Below are 20327 nucleotides of genomic sequence, written 5' to 3'. Positions count from 1 at the left end.
AACCACAACAATACACAAGCAAACAATAGATACAAACTCAAGGTAAACCGCTCCAAACTCGATTGCAGAAAATATGACTTCAGTAACAGAGTGGTCAATGCCTGGAATGCACTACCTGACTCTGTAGTTTTTTCCTGAAACCCCCAAAACTTTAACTTTAAACTGTCTACTGTTGACCTCACCCCATTCCTAAGAGGTCTGTAATGGGGGTGCATAAGTGCACCAGCGTGCCGACCATCCCTGTCCTAATATTCCTTTTTACTTACTCTTTTCATGTATTCAAATTATGTTTATACTTTTACCTGTTATCTTACATATCCTTGACAAAATAAATAAAATAAATAAATAAAATAAAATAGTAGGTAGGATAATGAAATAATCCAGTTAAGCATTTTGAGCAAATGGTATTTTATATACATATTGCTTGTTAATATTTTCCTGTCTTCATTCATTTTTCTCCCTTTTTCTTTGCTGTCTCCCTCTCCTGCCCTTGAAATCAGTGCCTTTCCAATAAATAAGACTAGGTGATTGACTTTTAACTGTTTAGTTCCCACTGTTCTGAATGAACTTTGATTTGGATGGAGCTGGCTGGCCCCCATGCAGTTGGGTTCACGGTAGATATCCCCATTGTCTCTTCTCCTAAGAAAGAGGAGAGAAAAAAAGCAGAAAAATCAGACCGCAAACTCACCAAGAAAAACCTTTTCCGTGGTCTGATTTCCCAGAGAAGTTACCCACCGTAAGGTTTGCAAAGAATTTAAAGCAACTTTAAGCAAGAGCTTTTACATGAAGAGGTCAAAAAGCAATCGTAGGAATGATCAATTTTTCTCCGTCCCGCAAGAATGACAATTTACTTCGTGGTGCTGGGAATTGGAGGTGATCTCTGGAGAGTTTAATTGAATGAATACCTGAATAATAAATCACCTGGCTTCGGTATCCTTCATGCTCCTTTATAGAAAAACTAGTTTAGGCTCAAAAACCCATGCCAGAGCTGCTGTTTATTTTAATCCAAGTTGACTTCCCTGTTTTTGAACAATGATAATCGTCTCCAATTCCCTGGTGCTAAAATTGTAATGGTATCCAGCAGTGGTGGGTTTCAAAAATTTCAGTACTGGTTCTGTGGGTATGGCTTGGTGGGTGTGGCATGGCATGGTGGGCGTGGCTAGGTGGGCATGGCAGGGGAAGGATACTGTAAAATATCCATTCCCACCCCACTCCAAGGGAAGGATACTGTAAAATCTCCATTCCCTCCCCACTCCAGGGGAAGGTTACTGCAAAATCCCCATTTCCTCCTGATCAGTTGGGAATTGGGAGGCTGAGAATAGATGGGGGCAGGGCCAGTCAGAATTTTTACTACCGGTTCTCCGAACTACTCAAAATTTCCACTACCGGTTCTCCAGAACTGGTCAGAACCTGCAGAAACCCACCTCTGGGGAGAAACATAAAAAAATATGAAAAATGGAATCATAAAAGAAAAAAAATGAGACAATGTAGAAAGTGAAAAGCCCAGGAAGAAAAAAAAAATTAGAAAAATTCAGGTTTCCTCTTCACATTTTTTACCTTCTCTATTAAAAAAAAATTTTTTTAAAAAGAAAAAGGGACTCTCCTTAACTTTTCAAGTTTCCCTCCAAGTAGCTAGGAAGTTATAAGGGGGACATCTTTGTGGTTCCAATTTGTTCTTATTTATTTTTAGGGGATTTATGAGAGCTTTCGTTGCAAATGAGTAGCATATGTCCCACCCTTCGTAAATTACAGTATGGTACCAAGAAAACAAATATTATGACATCAGTATTAATGGTTGGTTTTATGATTTTATAAACTGCTTGCGGTCCACGTGAAGTCATTGAAGTAGAAATACCATAAATCAATTGATCCATTCATCCATCCTTGCTGACTGGCTGCAGAGATCTAGGCCTAGTTATTCTCCTCACATTGAAGACCATTTTAATTCTTGCAAAACTCATGATCAGGGACCGCACTAGAAACTGAGTCACGACTGGGAGGGCAAAAGACACTATCTTGCATTACAATGTTTTATAAATTATAGTATTACAACATTTAAACAGAAGACTAAATAAAACACGCTTAAAAATGTTTTATTAAGATTCTGAAACCATGTTTTATTTTAAGATTTTATTGGCCTTCTTATGCTTCACTGTTCACAGGCCTTGAAGATAGCTTACCCAGGAAGAGAGATAAGATTTATATTCCAACGATAACCTCTGTTTAGATAAATATAATCTCAGAAAAGTTAGAGGTCTGGTAAAGAAGGACGTTTAAGTGAGGTACTAATACCACTCTATAAAGCCTTAGTAAACCACACCTAGAGTACTGCATCCAGTTTTGGTCACCACACTATAAAAAAGATGTTGAGACTCTACAAAGAGTGCAGAAAAGAGCAACCAAGATGATTAGGGGACTGGAGGCTAAAACATATGAAGAACGGTTGCAGGAACTGGACATAGCTAGTCTAGTGAAGAGAAGGACCAGGGGAGACATGATAGCAGTCTTCCAATATTTGAGGGGCTGCCACAGAGAGGAGGGGGTCAAGTTATTTTCCAAAGCACCTGAACACTAGACAAGGAATAATGGATGGAAACTGAACAAGGAGAAGTTTAACCTGGAAATAAGGAGAAATTTTCTGACAGTGAGAACAGTCAACCAGTGGAACAGAAGTTGCCTTTGGAAGTTGTGGGAGCTTCATCACTTGAAACTTTCAAGAAGAGACTGGACTGCCATTTGTCAGAAATGGTGTAGGGTCTCCTGTTTGGGTGGGGGTTTGGACACTAGATGACCTACAAGGTCCCTTCCAACCAGTGGTGAAATCTAAAATTTGTTACTACCAGTTCTGTGGGCGTGGCTTGGTGCGGTGGTGGTGGTAATGTGACTGGGTGGGCGTGGCCATTTTTTTTTTACTTTTAAAACCATTTTTTCTACAACCTCTTCAGTAAAGAGGTTGTAAAAAAATGCTTTCAAAAGGCTCTGACGATCCCAGCTGAGTTGCCTGATTGGCAGAGGCTTTTTTAAAAAGCCTCTGCTGATCAGGCAACTCAACTGGGATCATCAGAGGCATTTAAAAGAAAAAAAGGGTTTTTTTCTTTTAAATGCCTCTGACGATCCCAGCTGAGCCGCACGAACATCAGAGGCTTTTTTTTTTTACTTTTAAAAGCATTTTTTCGGCCGAAGAGGTTGTAGAAAAAATGCTTTTAAAAGTAAAAAAAAAGCCTCTGATGATTGTGCAGCTCAGCTGGGCATGGGGGGGGCAGGGATTTTTGCTACCGGTTCTCCGAACCACCCACCTCCATCGCTACCGGATCGGGCGATCCGGTCCAAACCGGGAGCATTTCACCCCTGCTTCCAACTCTGTTAATCTGTTAATCTGTATCCTTATATGGTATGCTGGTGAGATGGGAAAGGAGTAACTGGGTAATGGGCTGTTATTCTATAGGAGAGGCTGATTATTCAGGTAGTCCTAGACTTATAACCATTCATTTAGTGACCATTTTTCACACTTACAACTGTTGCCGCATCCCAATGGTCACGTGATCAAAATTCAGACACTTGGCAACCTGTTCATATTTATGACACTTGCAGTGTCCCAGTGTTACTTTCAGAAAAACAGTCAATGGTGCCAGATTCACTTAACAACAACCATGTTACTAACTTAATAACTGCAACATTTCATTTAACAAGAAGAAAGGTCGTAAAATGGGGCAAAACTCACCTAACAATTGTTTCACTTAGCAACAGAAATTTTGGGCTCAATTATGGTCATACACCAAGGACTTCCTGTCATTGGCAGTAGCTTTCAGAGGTACATAACTTATAACTTCTCGGTTATAGACCTCATACAATTTAGGAAGGAAGGAAGGAAGGAAGGAAGGAAGGAAGGAAGGAAGGAAGGAAGGAAGGAAGGGGGAAGCACGGGATGGGGAAGGGGAAGGGGAAAAGGAAGGAAGGAAGGAAGGAAGGAAGGAAGGAAGGAAGGAAGGAAGGAAGGAAGGAAGGTTGGTTTCAAAACATGTCTACATAGACACACTGTATAGAAAAAAAATGAATACTATTCCCTCTCTCATATTCATAGGCCCAAATTACACTAAAATACATTGCTAGAGATTTGGCTGCAATGCTAAACACATTTCTAAAGTTCTAGTTATTATCAAAACATCTCAGTGGAAGAGACTGAACTCAATAAGGTACAAAACTTGGCAAACTTTACTGTACTGAGAAATAAAACAGACCTGACAAGATCCAAAGGAACAGAAACAGCTTTTAATAAGACCTCTCTCAGGGAATAACAGCAAAAACAAAAAAAAACCAAAAACAAACAGAAACTACAACTTTTTAAGCAGAAAATCCTAGACAGAAACAAAAATTCCCTTTGCTCCATCTGGTTGCTAGGCAGTATGGATGCAGATCCCTTAATTGAGTTTCACCCATCCGCCCCCAATTTTTTACCTCTGTTATTATTCCTGACCAACTTCGGCTTCCCAAAATAGCTAAAATAAATCCGGCCTGTTTACACTATCAGGATAAGGGACCACTAAGAAAATTCAGTTCTGTAGGATACCCTAGAAATTGGGGGAGGGTGGACTGGCAAACCACTTCTATATAATTGCCAAGAAAACTAAATCGTGTGACGTCATCACAAAGAACTGAACTTAACTGAGAGGAAAGTTTAAGTTCCTTTACTCTATTTTGCAAAGAGAAGTTCTTTCCCCCTTTTTACTGAATTATTATAAATGATTCAAAGATTCAATATGGTAAATGATTCAATATGGTAAAACTTTTACAGTATAATATCATTGAAGATTATTGACATTTTATTATTTAGATAACTTAGAGCAGAGAGAAAACTATTTTATCGCTATTAATTACAATTTAGGCTATCAATAATACAAGCATAAAAATCATTTGGCATTTTCCTCCAAAGTTGACTATAACATTGAAAAAAATCCTGCTGTGACTCACATCAAAATATTTGTTATATAATAAAAGTTTCAATCTTAAATTAATTACTGAGAATAGCACTACATTACTACATTTAAAACTCAGGACGGCATTGAAAAAGCAAGCTTACCATCAGTCCTCAAAGTGGCGGCTCTCACAAAGTCTACCTCCGTTCACATGATCACGATTTGAGGGCTTGCAACTGGAATGAGTTTACTTTAATTTGCAACCTTCTCAGCCAGCTTTCAATAGGCACAGTCAATGGGGAAGCCGGCAGAAAGTCAGGAGTTGAAGTCATGTGACACACTTAACAACCGTGGGCAATTTTCTTAACAGCCACAACAGAACGGACAGCACATATTTCACTTAACAGCCACGTCACTTAGCAATGGAACTGCTGGTCCCAGCTGCTAAGTGAGAACTTAGTATATTCCTACCTCCTATTTTTCCCACCGAGAACAATAACTTTATGAGGTGGGCTGGGCAGAGAGAGAATGACCGGATTAAAGTCACTCAACCAACTGATAGAATAGAATAGAATTCTTTATTGGCCAAGTGTGATTGGACACACAAGGAATTTGTCTTGGTGCTTACGCTCTCAGTGTACATAAAAGAAAAGATACATTCGTCAAGAATCATAAGGTACAACACTTAATGATAGTCATAGGGAAACTGTCAATATAAATAAAATAGGCCCAAGGGAAGCACTAGCACTCCTAGTGGGTACCTACGAGACCGTCTTCTGCCACCAATAGCCTCCCACCGACCAGTTCGCTCCCACAGAGAGGGACTCCTCAGGGTGCCGTCGGCCAAATTATGTCGGCTGGCGACACCCAGGGGGGGAGCCTTCTCTGTGGGAGCCCCTGCCCTTTGGAACAAACTGCCCCCGGAAATACGCAGAATCTCTGACCTCCGAGTTTTTCGCTGTGCCCTCAAGACCCTGCTCTTCTGACAGGCAGGGCTATCTTTGTTAACGGAGTTTTAAATTTGGAGTTTTTAAATTTTTGGGCTTTTAACGAATTTCAGCTGCAAATGTAAGAATTTTAATAATTTTTAAATTTAATTATGATGTTTGTATTGTGTTTTTACTTGGCTGTGCACTGCCCCGAGTCCTTCGGGAGAGGGGCGGTATAGAAATAAAATTATCTTATCTTATCTTATCTAGTCTCCTGCTTTCTAGACCAGCAGAGGTATCATTCAAGCCAGTTCAATACCTTATCAGCTACCAAAAAAGATTCATATCAGATATAATTGCCAGTCACTGGCAACAAACCCTCCCGTTATGAAAAGGCAGTGAAACGAAGTGAACATTGCATCGAGAGCAGATGGTAAGAACAGCAACAAACAATCTTCTGACAGTTGAGCAAAAGCATATAGAAGCTCTTCAGCTACGAGGCACCTGGCCTTCACATTTACCTCTGCATCTGAGACTGAGTGAGAGCAAGGAGCAATCATTCTCAGCCTGTTCCTTTCTTAAAGTGCCAGCTTGAATAGGATGTGTCAACCCTCCCAGGTAAACCAGGTGGGAAACATGACCTGATGAGCTAATTCTGCTGTATTGTAAGACTACATTAACCGAACATTGCGAGTCTGCAATTCCAAATCTCCCATTGTCACTTTCCACAGCCTGATCCATTAAGGTGGGTCCTGTCTAAGTTTCTTTCTCTGACCATTAAACAACTGCAGGCTGGCTAGGTGGCTCAGTGGCTAAGACGCTGAGCTTGTAGATCAGAAAGGTTGGCAGTTCGAATCCCTAGTATAGGTCCCCCTGAGTGAGCAGGGGGTTGGACTAGATGACCTCCAAGGTTCCTTCCAACTCTGTTACTGTTAAAAATCTCCTGTTATCTGATCCGCTCTTAGGTGGCATCTCTGCTCACTGTTCTTCAAGATTGTTTTGTTTTGTTTATTTATTTATTTTTTTATTTTAGCCAGCCTTTATAATTTCTATAAATAACTCAAGGTGATGAACATACTTATTACTCTTGTCCTCCTCCTATTTTCCCCACAAAAACAACTGTGAAGTGTGTTGGGCTGTGAGAGTGTGACTGGCCCAAAGTCACCCAACTGTCTTTCGTGCTTAAATCTGGACTAGAACCCAGTTTCCTGGCGATTGGCCCAAATCAAGCCGGTTTTCATGTCTAAGGTAGAACTAGAATTCACAGTCTCCTGGTGATTGGCCCAAAGTCACCCAGCCAGCATTCATGCCTAAGGCAAGACTAGAACTCACACTCTCTTGGTTTCTAGCCTCATGTTTGAACCACTACACCAAAATGCCATTCCCACATACCATTATATAGGATTGTAGCCATGAAAATCTACGAAAACACACACACACAAACACAAACACACACACACACACACACACACATATATATACTCCTTCTCCCTCCCTCCCTCCCTCCCTCTCTCTCTCTCTCTCAAAGCAGTCAAAGCAGCTAGAAAAATATGAATATGTTTTGCAAAGAGAATGGAATGTGAAAGAAATTATCTGGCTAATTTTATACAGCTTAGAAACTTTTCTAACCACTCCCCCCCCTTTTTTTTTAAAAAAACCCACTAGTTACTATGAGATATAGGTGAGTACAGAGATGGCCTTGAAGAAAATATGTGGCAACCATTTGGAAAATAGGAATTTAGCCAAGAAAAGCAGGAAGTTATGAGAAAGAAATTCAGCATTGCTCATTCATCTTGACAATCTTTGGCGCAAGAGGGAGCCAAGGATAAAAGTTGTCAAGCTTTAAAAATTTTCTATTTTACTATAGTTTATATCAATATAATAAGAGTTCTAATATCAGTAGTACTATTAAGCGGCTACCTTGCTTACTGACCATTCACAGTTACAACGGTGAAGAAAAAGTAACTTTGCAACCAATCCTTGTGTTTACAACCTTCACAGGCCTGTAAAGCAAAGGAAACCTGAAGTAAAATCCTAACTGCAGTCATGATTCCGCTTAGCAACCACTTCACTTAACAACCAAATTGCCAGTTCCAACAGTAGTCACTAAATGAGGACTATCTGTCTGTATTTCTTGTGCTGTTTTCTGATGACTTTTTTTTAAAAAAAATGATTTATATGCCGCCCTTCTCCGGAGACTCAGGGCAGCTTACAATGCATTAAGCAATAGCCTTCATACTTTTGTATATTTATACAAAGTCAGCTTATTGCCCCCACAACTGAGTCCTCAATTTACCCACCTTAGAAAGGATGGAAGGCTGAGTCGACCTTGAGCCTGGTGAGAATTGAACTCGCAGTAATTGCAGGCAGCTAGATGTTAAATGCTGCCTTAGGAAGCATTAGCCTCCTACGCCACTCAGACTTGGGATACCTCAAAGAGCTGATAGGAGATTATTGCAAAACATAGTTCTGCCAATCAGTATTAAGTGCTATCTATCCAGAAAAAGGGCTGGTAATGCAATTAGTGGAAGAAACAGATATTTGGATATCATCAATAGCACCTATGGAGCTTTCTGATGACTAATCGCTAACAGTTGTAATTTAGATACAAGGCTTTTTTGGAAGATAAAGGAATTTTATCTTTATCTTTCCTTGTTAACAGTTTGATCCCTTTGAAAATGTTTTGGATAGGCTCTCTAATCTAGGTTTGTGACTTAACCTTCTAAACGTGCTTCATTATGATCTTTATGTTCAAATCTGTAAGGAGTCTTTGTAGTTAGGACAATGATATATAAACACTAGCAGAATAGATAATGGATAGACACAGAGGGAATCCTAACATATTAAATATAACATTCATCTCAATCGTTTCGCAGAGTTGAGCTCTTAAAGGGTAACGCTATGCATATTTTTGGCATGGCTTAGACTAGATTTCAATGTACATATATAAAGTTTAGGATTTAAAAACTGATAGATATTATCAACAACTACAGATGACTAGGGGCCTAGCCCTAGTGATACTATTTTATTTCTATTTTATTTTTTATTATTTCCTTGGAACATTATGATTTGTGTTTTTAATGCAAAAGAACCAAATGTTATTACTGCTCTCCAAATGGATATTTTTTCTTCAACTTTTTCTAAGTATGGATGTAATGTAAACTAGTGGGTTTTTTTTCCCAAACTGGACTATTTTGGGTCTCAACTGAAAGTTAGATGTTGACATTTTACTTTTAATAATTTCTTTAGCTCTTGTACAGCTGATCTAGTCTAATGAAGAGAAAGACTAGGGGTGACATGATAGCACCCTTGCATACTTGAGGGGATGTCATAGAGATGATGGGGTCAACTTATTCTCCAAAGCACCCAAGAGCAGGACAAGAAGTAATGGATGGAAACTATTCAAGGCAGGGGTGAAATCCAGCAGTTTCTGACAGGTTCTGGAGAACCGGTAGCGGAAATTTTGAGTAGTTTGGAGAACTGGCAAATACCACCTCTGGCTGGCCTCCAGAGTTTTGACTATTATGGAAAAAAAATATTGTGCTCCATGAGATTCTGTTTTACTTTTTTCAGAATCTATTTTATTTTTCTGTCGTGAAATAGATACCTCATTTTTCCCCCCAAAAGATGAACCTTTCAAAGTGGCTTTTAAGCTACAACGATCCTCACAGATGTAATGTCCACAGCTTAGCAGGAAACAAAACAGAAGAGCTTAGAGGCTGCCACTGCTAAAATTATACCTGTTGTTCAGGGGTTGGTTCTACTTACCTTTACTACCGGTTCAGAACGTGAGTGCACAGGAAGTTTCTGCGCATGCGCAGATCTACCTTATGATGCCTGGGTAGGTGGGCGGAGCCTCCCGCCATTTTTACTACCGGCCTTTCAATCCCAGTCATATGGTTCTTTTCAGGTTGAGACTCAGGATGCCAGACCCCAGTTTTAAGGACATGGCAGAAGAAAGAAAATGAGTTTTTATGCCCCAGTTCAGCAAAGAATGCATTGTTTGCAGAATGTTGGCAGGCCAAGCTGTCAGCTCTGTTTTTCATTAGCTATCCACTGGGGGAAATAAAATGCACCATTTTTAAAAGTATTTTTCCTGACAATCTTCAAGATAGATTCATTATTTGATTAGGGGACTAAAAATAATTAGGAGACTGGAGGCTAAAACATATGAAGAATGGTTGCAGGAATTGGGTATGTCTAGTCTTGTGAAAAGAAAGACCAGGGGTGACATGATAGCAGTGTTCCAATATCTCAGGGGCTGCCACAAAGAAGAGGGGGTCAAGCTATTCTCCAAAGTACCTGAAGATGGGACAAAAAGCAATGGATGGAAACTAATCCAAGAGAGAACAACCTAGAACTTAAAGAGAACATTTAATCAGTGGAACAACTTGCCTCCAGAAGTTGTGGGTGCTCCAACACTGGAGGTTTTGAAGAAGAGATTGGACAACCACTTGTCTGAAATGGTATAGGGTTTCCTGCCTGAGCAGGGGGTTGGACAAGAAGACCTCCAAGGTCCCTTCCAACTCTGTCATTCTGTTATTTGCTGATCATGGTAGCGTAGGAATCCACCTGCAATTCTAAAAGCCCTGACAACACTTAATGACTGAAGGCCATCTTGCTCTGATTCTGGGTCTTATCATCTTCTAAGGCAGAAATCCAACAGGCACTCTTTTGGCTGTCCTTGAAGGCCTATCTGGATGGAAAACTTCTCCAGATGGATGTATTTTAAGCTAGTTTAGAGGAAAGTATGAACAAGCTGTTAAAGAAGAACTCGGAGAAGAAATGAATACAGCCTAGAGTCAGAAGATGCAAGAGAAAGAAATTCAGAATAGCTGACCTTGATTTAATGGAATAAGATGGGACACCATCAAGATTCAGTTATTAAACCTACAACAATTAAGCAATAATTCTGGAATCCTGAATTTTTTTTTGATCTGACTTACCTTGAAGGTCTTGAGAAGTTAACATGGAGCTCAAAATTCTGACCCTACTTTGCCATAAGCCATAAGCCATAGAGAAGGAATGTCCTCTAAATCAACCTTGGCAACTTTAAGACTTGTGGACTTCAACTCCCAGAATTATGGGAATTGAAGTCCACAAGTCTTAAAGTTGCCAAAGTTGGAGACCCCTGCTCTAAATAAGGTCCAATTAGCAAAGGTGTCCACAGGGAAGATCAAGGAAGCCAAAGATGAAAGCAGAATGGTGCTATTGTGATATAAGCTCCACCCCTTAGCTGCATCCATTATGACACATACAGAAAGGGGTGGAGATTTCAGCAATTCTCTGCCACACTGATTTCACCATTTTGATGAACTCTTCCAGTCCTGTGGATGCCTCTGTTGATCAGTGTGGTCAATGGCTGTGATTAAAGGCAGCTGTCCTCCAATCCTGTTGGAGGACACCTGTTGATAGAGTCATTCATCAAAACTTTTTAAAAACAGAGCAGACCAGGAATTATCTTAATTTCAGTGAACTTCATCCTCTCAGGAATGATAAGGCAGCATGCTAAAAGATGGGAGCAATTTCTTACTATGTCTCTTATTAAAATAATTCATATGGTGCTCATGTCAAGTACCAGAATGTTTCTGGGTTAAAAGACTACCCAGTGACATCACTATTGCCCCGGGGACGCCCAGTTGGAGGCTCCTTTCATGTCCCCCACAGGAGCTGGAGCAAAGGACAGGAGCTCACCACCACAGCACTGAGGTCTCAAAAGTGGGCTTACTAACCTCCAACCAGTGTCCTAATTACACAAGCCTCTGTGCTCCCAATTAAAAGAATTAAGAATCGATTATGGTATTACCTAGTTGGGCAATGAAATATCTGCAAGCAATCAGTAATTGTGCATGTCTTTGTGTACTATTTCTCCTATGATAAAAGGAATAGTAGTTACCAAAACAATGCACAATTACAACCTCTCACAAAAGAGACAAGTTCTTGCTTTTTGCACCTTGAACAACATGAGAAAACCCTTGCTGAACAACTATATCTTTTCTCTGTTGAAAGCAAAGTACTACTTAGAATTCTTGAGTTGTACTTTTAACCTTCCTTCTAATAATATTAATCAGCATATTAATTAGAGGTAGTCCTCATTGAATGACCATTCCTTCAGTGGCCCTTCAAAGTTAGGATGGCACTGAACAAGAGGGACTTATATTGGGTCCTCGTAGTCACAGCTGTGAGCTTCTCCCCATGATGATTGTGATTTGGGCACGTGGCAACCAGCTCGCAATGACAACGTTGAAGCATTCTGCAGTCACCTGATCATCATAGGGGACCATCACCTTCAGCTTCCAACAAATGAAGTCGATGGGAAAGTGACAGTCACATGACCCCAGGATACTGCAATCACATGGGTTTCACCTAAAAATACTACAACTGGGACTGCCATAATAAGTTGCACTTTATGACCATATCATTTAGCAACAGAGTTATCAATCATCATCATTACGTGAGGGGTATCTGCAACTATTTCTAGCTTGGTCAACAAGAGGAAACACACAAATTCCAGAGTACCTTTCTGAATATAAATTACAAAAAGGAGGAGGAGTCACCCATTGGGTCCTCAACGGTCCATGCTAGTCTGCCTTTGCAGTTCTCCTTGTCTACCATATCTCACACTTGCTCCTGGGGAGGAAAGCTATGACAAATCTAGACAGCTTACTAAAAAGAAGAGACATCACCTTGCCAACAAAAGTATAGAATAGAATAGAATAACAGAGTTGGAAGGGACCTTGGAGGTCTTCTAGTCCAACCCCCTGCACAGGCAGGAAACCCTACACCACTTCAGACAAATGGTTATCCAACATCTTCTTAAAAACTTCCAGTGTTGGAGCATTCACAACTTCTGGAGGCAAGTTGTTCCACTTATTAATTGTTCTAACTGTCAGGAAATTTCTCCTTAGTTCTAAATTGCTTCTCTCCTTGATTAATTTCCACCCATTGCTTTTTGTCCTGCCCTCAGGTGCTTTGGAGAATAGTTTGACTCCCTCTTCTTTGTGGCAACCCCTGAGATATTGGAACACTGCTAACATATCTCCCCTAGTCCTTCTCTTCATTAAACTAGACATACCCAGTTCCTGCAACCGTTCTTCATATGTTTTAGCCTCCAGTCCCCTCATCATCTTTGTTGCTCTTCTCTGCACTCTTTCTAGAGTTTCAACATCTTTTTTACATCAGGCCGACCAAAACTGAATGCGATATTCCAAGTGTCCATAGTGCCCATAATCAAGGCTATGGTGTTCCCAGTTGCAATATATGGCTGTGAAAGTTGGACCATAAGAAAGGCTGAGCGCCAAAGAATCGAGGCCTTCGAACTCTGGTGCTGGAGAAGACCCCTGCGAGTCCCTTGGACTGCAAAGCGATCAAACCAGTCAGTCCTAGAGGAGATCAACCCTGACTGCTCTTTAGAAGGCCAGATCCTGAAGATGAAACTCAAATACTTTGGCCACCTAATGAGAAGGAAGGACTCACTGGAGAAGAGCCTAATGCTGGGAAAGATTGAGGGCAAAGGAAGAATGGGACGACAGAGAACGAGGTGGCTGGATGGAGTCACTGAAGCAGTAGGCACGAGCTTAAATGGACTCCAGAGGATGGTATAGGATAGGAAGGAACGTTGTCCATGGGGTCGCGATGGGTTGGACACAACTTTGCAACTAACAACCACCACCACCATATCTCAGGTCTTCTGAGAATTCTCTTGGATAGTCTGCAGGCATTCTGGCTTTAATCTCTCAAAGTTCAGTCTTGGCAACATCAGTAGGAATTCACCATTGCAATAGGTAAGATATACAGCTTCTGGCCATAGTAACTTTGTAAACAGTGGAGCCCTGATTCTTCCTTTGCAAGCTTGTTTAAACTCCCACAGAAGATCGCAAATTGATTCAAACACACACACACACAAAAAGGTTTCCCTCTCCTTTACTGTTTCATTTGACTCTGTCAAAACGAGCAGGCTGTTTTCTGCTCTTTGCATGATCTTGGATGCTGTATTGAAGTCCCAAGAGTGATACATGGTGTTGCCATCTCTCTCACGCTCTCTAGCAGACTCTTAAAGCATCCAGCAAGCAGGAACAGGTTTTCCACTTAAGTGGACGCTTTAAAAAATTGCAGCAAGGCCAGTGCCAAAGACACATGCAACTTCAGCCAACCTTAAATAACTTGATGGAGGAAGTGAAGCAAGCCTTCCTGTAGGAATGAGATATTTTATGTCTGTTCTTCCTGTCCTTTAGCCAAACCCGTTTGCTTCCAGCATCTATATTTGGTAATTTTTAGGTAAAGTGGCCAATGGGATAATATGAATGATTTTTAACCCTCTGACAACTTCAGATCAAATTTAGAATAGGTGTTTTGATCTAGGCTTCCCCAGCACCATGAAGCCAAGTCCTCGTCCCAATAAACCCCTTTTATTTAATTTACAGTGAATTCCTCTCCAGCAAAGTCTTTCCTCTCCCAGAGTCTGTCACAATAGTTCACAATTACCGACCTTTATCAGGCTTGGAGAGTAGCCAGGCCAATATCTTCCAGACTCGGCAATACTTGGCAAGAATGCAGTAATGAACTAATTGTCTCCTGCAAACTCCACTCCCCTTTCGCTCCTCTTTTATTTCCTCTGGGAGGGGCCATTCATTGTCTACCTGTGGCCTTACTCCCAAGTCAACCCTTGTTCTTTAGCTGTTCCCTTCGTCTGGCAACTCTGTGCATGCGCATACTGGGAACAGGCTCCAGCTGTTCGTTTGCCTCACTGATGTCTGACTCTGAAAGCAGCTGATAACTGGCATATGGCTCTGCCTCCGATGCAGAGCCCTCATCAGAGCCTTCCCCACACTCCAGGACTGGCCCATGTTCCTCCCCAACCTCCTCACTGTCCGAATCTGTTGCCAGATCTGCTGGCGGGCCACAACACTAGGAATGGAATAAAGGCAAATATGTGTTGCTGAATTACTTGGGAAGTCTTGAAGTGAGAAGCTCCATTCTATATTATTACATTTATATGACACCTTTTCTTTAGGAATTCGAAGCAGCACCTATATAAAGCAGTGTTGAACTTTAGGATTTAGCAATTAAGACAACAGATTTCCTGATGAGAGAAGGATAGTAGCAATACAGCCTACAGCATGGGTAAATATATTTAGGCCTAAGACAGGAATTAGTGGGAATTAGTGTTCATTGAGCTATTTCCTAAAATCCTAAAATTGGAAAGGAACACTGAGGCCATATAGTCAGTGGTGGGATTCAGCTGGTTTGCACCACTTCGGGAGAACCAGTTGTTAACTTTCTGGGCCGTTTGGCAAACTGGTTGTTGGAAGAAATCATTAGGGCAGAGAACCAGTTGTTAAATTACTTGAATCCCATCACTGCATATAGTTCATGGTCTTGCTCCAATGCTGGAAAACTGATACTCTCACTTCCAGGAACAGAATAGGCCAACCAAACACTACCAAATGTTCAGATTTCACTTCCCAGCCAGCCTATATATGGTAACAGATTTGGGAACTGAATCACCAAAGTACCTGGAAAACATCAGGTTGCTGATTTAGCCCATCATCTTCTAAAGTAGTCTGTTCCAGCGCCAAACAACAACTCCTACAACAAGGAAGTTCATCTCATTGAAATGTCATTCGCTTGCAAGGTGGAAATATTGCTTCAGACCTACCCTCTGAAGCAGAAGTAAACAGATTCACTCCCTAAATCTCAACCTGTCAAGTATCTGAATGTATCAGCCTGAAGGCCCTTTTATCAAGTTGTCTCTCAGGTAAAATGTAGGGAAATCATTCGGCTGTCCCCCCCCCCCTTTATGAGATAATCCTCAGTTCACAATGTGCATTCAACCCTATTTGTTTCCTATTTTGTCCATGATGAATTGAACAGGTCATTTTTTTTGTATGGTTTATTATGAAATAATCAGATCTTGACAGCAATATGCAGCGATCCGGTATCCATAATCATATAGTTATAAAAAGAATGCTATTTTTAACTTGGTTGCAGTAAATCAACTCAAGATGAACCATGAAAAATGGATGGTTGAATAGAGTCCAATTACCGTTAATATCAGAAATGATGGTAAAGTCATTTTCATATTAGATATCCCTTCTGGCTTTATTAGTTAATAACCATTCAGCTATACTTCTATTTTCACCTTTCCAAGGAGAATCTCTAAACTTTTCAGGCAGCCATTTAAAAAGGAAAGGAGGGGAGAGAAAGCCCTCACATCCTGGACATAAACTGTTTCAATTCCTACGCTCAAAACGATTCTATAGAGCACTGCACACCAGAACAACTAGACACAAGGACAGTTTTTTTCCCCAAATGCCATCACTCTGCTAAACAAATAATTCCCTCAACACTGTCAAATTAGTTACTAAGTCTGCACTACTATTAATCTTCTCATCGTTCCTATCCCATCTCCTCCCACTTATGACTGTATGACTGTAACCTTCTTGCTGGTATCCTTAAGATTTATATTGACTGTTTCCCTATGACTATCATTAAGTGTTGTACCTTATGATTCTTGACGAATGTATCTTTTTTTAAATGTACACCGAGAGTGTATGCACCAAGACAAATTCTTTGTGTGTCCAATCACACTTGGCCAATAAAGAATTCTATTCTATTCTATTCTATTCTATTCTATTCTATTCTATTCTATTCTATTCTATTCTATTCTATTCCATTCCATTCCATTCCATTCCATTCCATTCCATTCCATTCCATTCCATTCCAATATATTCTAAAAAAACAGAGGGGGAGGGTTATGACACTACCTATTTCCTGTTTACAATCGAATCCTTTCAGCAGTTCCAAAAAGGCTCCATCCCCATTTCTATTCTCATTCAGGTGACTCTGAGGCTATAGATTAAACCCCAAAGTAGCCTCAATGACTCTCAGAAAGAGAGCTAATGACCAGATAACTGCAAACAATATAAATACAAGCAGTCCTCGACTTACAACAGTTCATTTAGTGACTGTTCAAAGTTACAATGGCACTGAAAAAGTGACTTACAACCATTTATGAGCTGCAGTGGCGCAGTGGTTAGAGTGCAGTACCGCAGGCTACTTCTGATGACTGCCAGCTGACTGCAATTTGGCAGTTCCAAATCTCACCAGGCTCAAGGTTGACTCAGCCTTCCATCCTTCTGAGGTCAGTAAAATGAGGACCCAGATTGTTGGGGGCAATAGGCTGACTCTGGAAACTGCTTAGAGAGGGCTGTAAAGCACTGTGAAGCGGTATATAAATCTAAGTGCTATTGCTACTGCTATTTTTCACACGGCCATTGCAGCATGATCAAAATTCAGATGCTATGTTCATATTTTGGACGGCTGCAGTGTCCTGGGTCATGTGATCCACTTTTGCGACCTTCTGACAAGCAAAGTCAATAGAGTCAATTGTCAAGCATCCAAATGCAAACATGACCATAGGTATGTTGTAATGGTCATAAGTGTGAAAAATGGGCATACGTCACTTTTTCAGTGCTGTTTAACTTCAAATGGTCACTAAATGAACTCTTGTCAGTAGAGGACTGTCACGGGAGTCAATTTATTCTCCAAAGCATCAGAGGGCAGAACAAGAAGGCTGTGCTCCTTGGATATCAATAGTATTAAGCTCTCATGATAAAGCATGAGAGCATTCGGTATTGCTAACTTTTTGACTGCATTTCAAAAGCCCTTTGCAAGCTATTTGTTTCTTTGTTTTATTCATGATTCTGCTGTAAAATGTCCCTAGAGCAATCTCCAAATGATTACTTCAGAGTTATTTTGAGGAGGAAGAAGAGGAGGAGGAGGGGAGAGGAGACGAGGGGAGAGGAAGAAGGAGAATTAGAAGGAGGAGGAAAGCAGAGGAGAGGAGGAGAATTAGGAAGAGGAGGAGAAGGCGGCGAAAGGGGAGGAGAGGAAGAAGGAGAATTAGAAGGAGGAGGAAGAAGAAGAGGAGGAGGAGGCGAGAGGAGAGGAGGGGAGAGGAAGAAGGAGAATTAAAAGGAGGAGAGGAGAGGAGGAGAGGAGATGAGATGAGAGGAGAAGTAGGAGGAGGAGGAGGAGGAGGAGGAGGAGGCAAAAGGAGAGGAGAGGAGGGGAGAGGAAGAAGGAGAATTAGAAGACGGAGGAGAGGAGAGGAGGAGAATTAGGAGGAGGAGGAGGAGGCTTTAGAAAAAAAATATGACACAAGAAGCTTAACTCACTTTGGTGCCTCTTTCCCCCATCAGTGCCAGCAAGTGAGCAATGATTTATAGGAGGAAAAAATAATCAGGGTTTCTCCTTCTTCTTATAGTTATCGAGTACTAATTACTGTCAGAAGAGAAAAAAGAGCAAGCAGGAAAATATTGAGCAAAAAAAAAAAAAATGTGTCGCATTGTTTTCCAAAGTGATAGAGTTTAACTAACTAATTATGGCTTGCCTCACAGTCGTTCTCTCCATATGCCATTTAGAGCTGAGGAAAAGATGAGAGAGGTATAAAATAACGTTTTGGGAATGAGATATGGGAAATCAGGCAGGCGTATAATTTAATATCGCTTCAAATGTTTCCATTAGCACGGCAATGGGATGGTGACTCGTTTTGACAGGTATTTCAAGCAAGCGCCCTTTGAAGTGGGAATGGACCACTTCGTTGGGCTTCAACTTTGATCAGGGACCAGCCTCCATGTGAAGGGACTGTGCTGCAAGCCAAATACGATAATTACACTTCCCATTGGCTCTGCTTTCCCTAGCAGGAACAAAAAAGGTTAGATAAAGACTCACTGCAGAGTTAGGAAGCCATATATACAGGTAGTCCTTGACTTCTGACCACAATTGGAACCAAATTTTCGGTTGCTAAGCAAGGTGATTGTTAAGTGTGTCCTACCCAATTTTACAACCTTTTTCCCCCACACTCAGGTGAACCACCGCAGTTGTTAAATGAAACACTTGTTTGTTAAGTGAATCTGGTTTTGCCCCATGTGTTGTGGTCCACCAGCAGCCTGCAGACCTGGCAGCGGAGTCGGACAGTGAGGAGGCTGGGGAGGATAATGGGCCAGTCCTGGAGTCAGGGAAAGGCCTGGACGAGGGCTCTGCATCGGAGGCAGAGATGGGGCAGGGCCATCTGGGAGCGATGTACGGACTCCGGAGCCTCCAGAGGTGGACAGCAGAGAGGCAGAGGAAGAGGAGGAGCATGCAAAGAGTTGCCAGAAGGCAAGAGCAGCTGAAGCAAAAAGGACGACTCAGAAGTAAGGACAAAAGATGATTGGCCACTCCCATAAGGCTTAAAAGAGCACCAACGAGCCATTAGGTTCTTTGTAGAAAAGCAACATTGATTCCAGTGTTACTTGTCAGCGTCTCTTGAACTTTGTGGGGGTTTTGCCAAGAAAAGCCTTTGGCAGGTTGCCAAAGACATCAAAGGTTGGTGATAAGGTTATTTTGGACTGAGCTGAGAATGAATTAATTTTCAGCTGTTTTAATAAAGTAAGTTTGTTCAGAACTGAGTTGTGTTTGGTAATCACTACTTGGGCCTCGGTCACAATACCATGGATTTTGCTGGTTGTAAGTCATTGGGAAGGTGGCAAACAGTGATCACATGATCCCAGGATACTGCAATGGTTGCAAAAACATACTTGTTACCAATCACCTGAATTCTGTTTGTGGTGGTGTTGTAACTTCAAACAGTTGCTAAACTAATGGTTGTAAGTCGAGGACTACCTGGAAGTAGAGTTCTTCATCTAAGAGTTTATGTCAGGTGCAAGAAGCCAGGAACCAAGATAGAGTTTGAAAGTACCACAAGTTTATTTCATGCTTTCTATACACAAGAATCTGATCTACTAACAGCCGAATCAAATTGGCACCAGATAAGAGTCAAAGGACTACAAGGGGGACTATTGATTGATTGATTGATTGATTCGATTTATATGCCGCCCTTTCTCCGGAGATTCAGGGCAGCTTACAATGCGTTAAGCAATAGCCTTCATACTTTTGTATATACCTGCTTAGGAGGACTTTCGCCCCCCCCCAAGCAGTGTTCTTTTCTATACAAAGTCAGCTTATTGCCCCCACATTTTACCTACCTCGAAAGGATGGAAGGCTGAGTCAACCTTGAGCCTGGTGAGATTTGAACTTGCAGTAATTGCAGGCAGCTGGTGCTACTTAACATCACTTTAGTCTGCTGCGCCACCAAGGTTCTTATTGGTGGACTTAGATCTGGACTGGACTTAGATCTTTTACAGGGGCGCAGACTCCAAACTGATGATGCGTTTGACCCTGCCTTCACTCTCAACCTGGTCGTTTCCTACCTGTCCTACAGTTTAACAAGCGGTATCTTTTCCTTTACCCAGAATTTATTTATTTCAGTTCATGGTTTTGGCACGTTACATAGTGTCTTCCTCAGTCCATTCATAATCCTGACCGTAATTCATTCCAGTCAGCTGTAGCTTTGTCTGTCAATTAAGAAGTTAAATGAAAACTTAAGCTGGTCTTGTTATATACTTCCCAGCAGTGGTGAAATCCAATTTTTTTTACTACT

The 20327-nt window shown here is 41.2% G+C and overlaps 1 protein-coding gene and 1 long non-coding RNA gene across 14 annotated transcripts in view; both read right to left on the bottom strand.

Moving 5' to 3' along the window:
• The window catches only part of AUTS2 (activator of transcription and developmental regulator AUTS2), a 1102353-nt gene that overhangs the window by 957801 nt on the left and 124225 nt on the right, over positions 1-20327 (bottom strand). The window lies entirely within an intron of this gene.
• On the bottom strand, positions 392-11036 carry LOC117667460 (uncharacterized). Its single transcript, XR_004592047.2, has 3 exons — positions 10789-11036; positions 1856-1993; positions 392-639 (listed from the first exon to the last, which is right to left on the bottom strand). It is a non-coding gene; the product is annotated as an uncharacterized LOC117667460 (long non-coding RNA).

The sequence above is a fragment of the Pantherophis guttatus genome, chromosome 1, assembly GCF_059756535.1.
Source record: "Pantherophis guttatus breed Tessera chromosome 1, ASM5975653v1, whole genome shotgun sequence".
Lineage (NCBI taxonomy): Eukaryota > Metazoa > Chordata > Lepidosauria > Squamata > Colubridae > Pantherophis > Pantherophis guttatus.
Note: the sequence above shows the minus strand (reverse complement) of the source record. Positions and strands in the feature narration are given on the sequence as shown.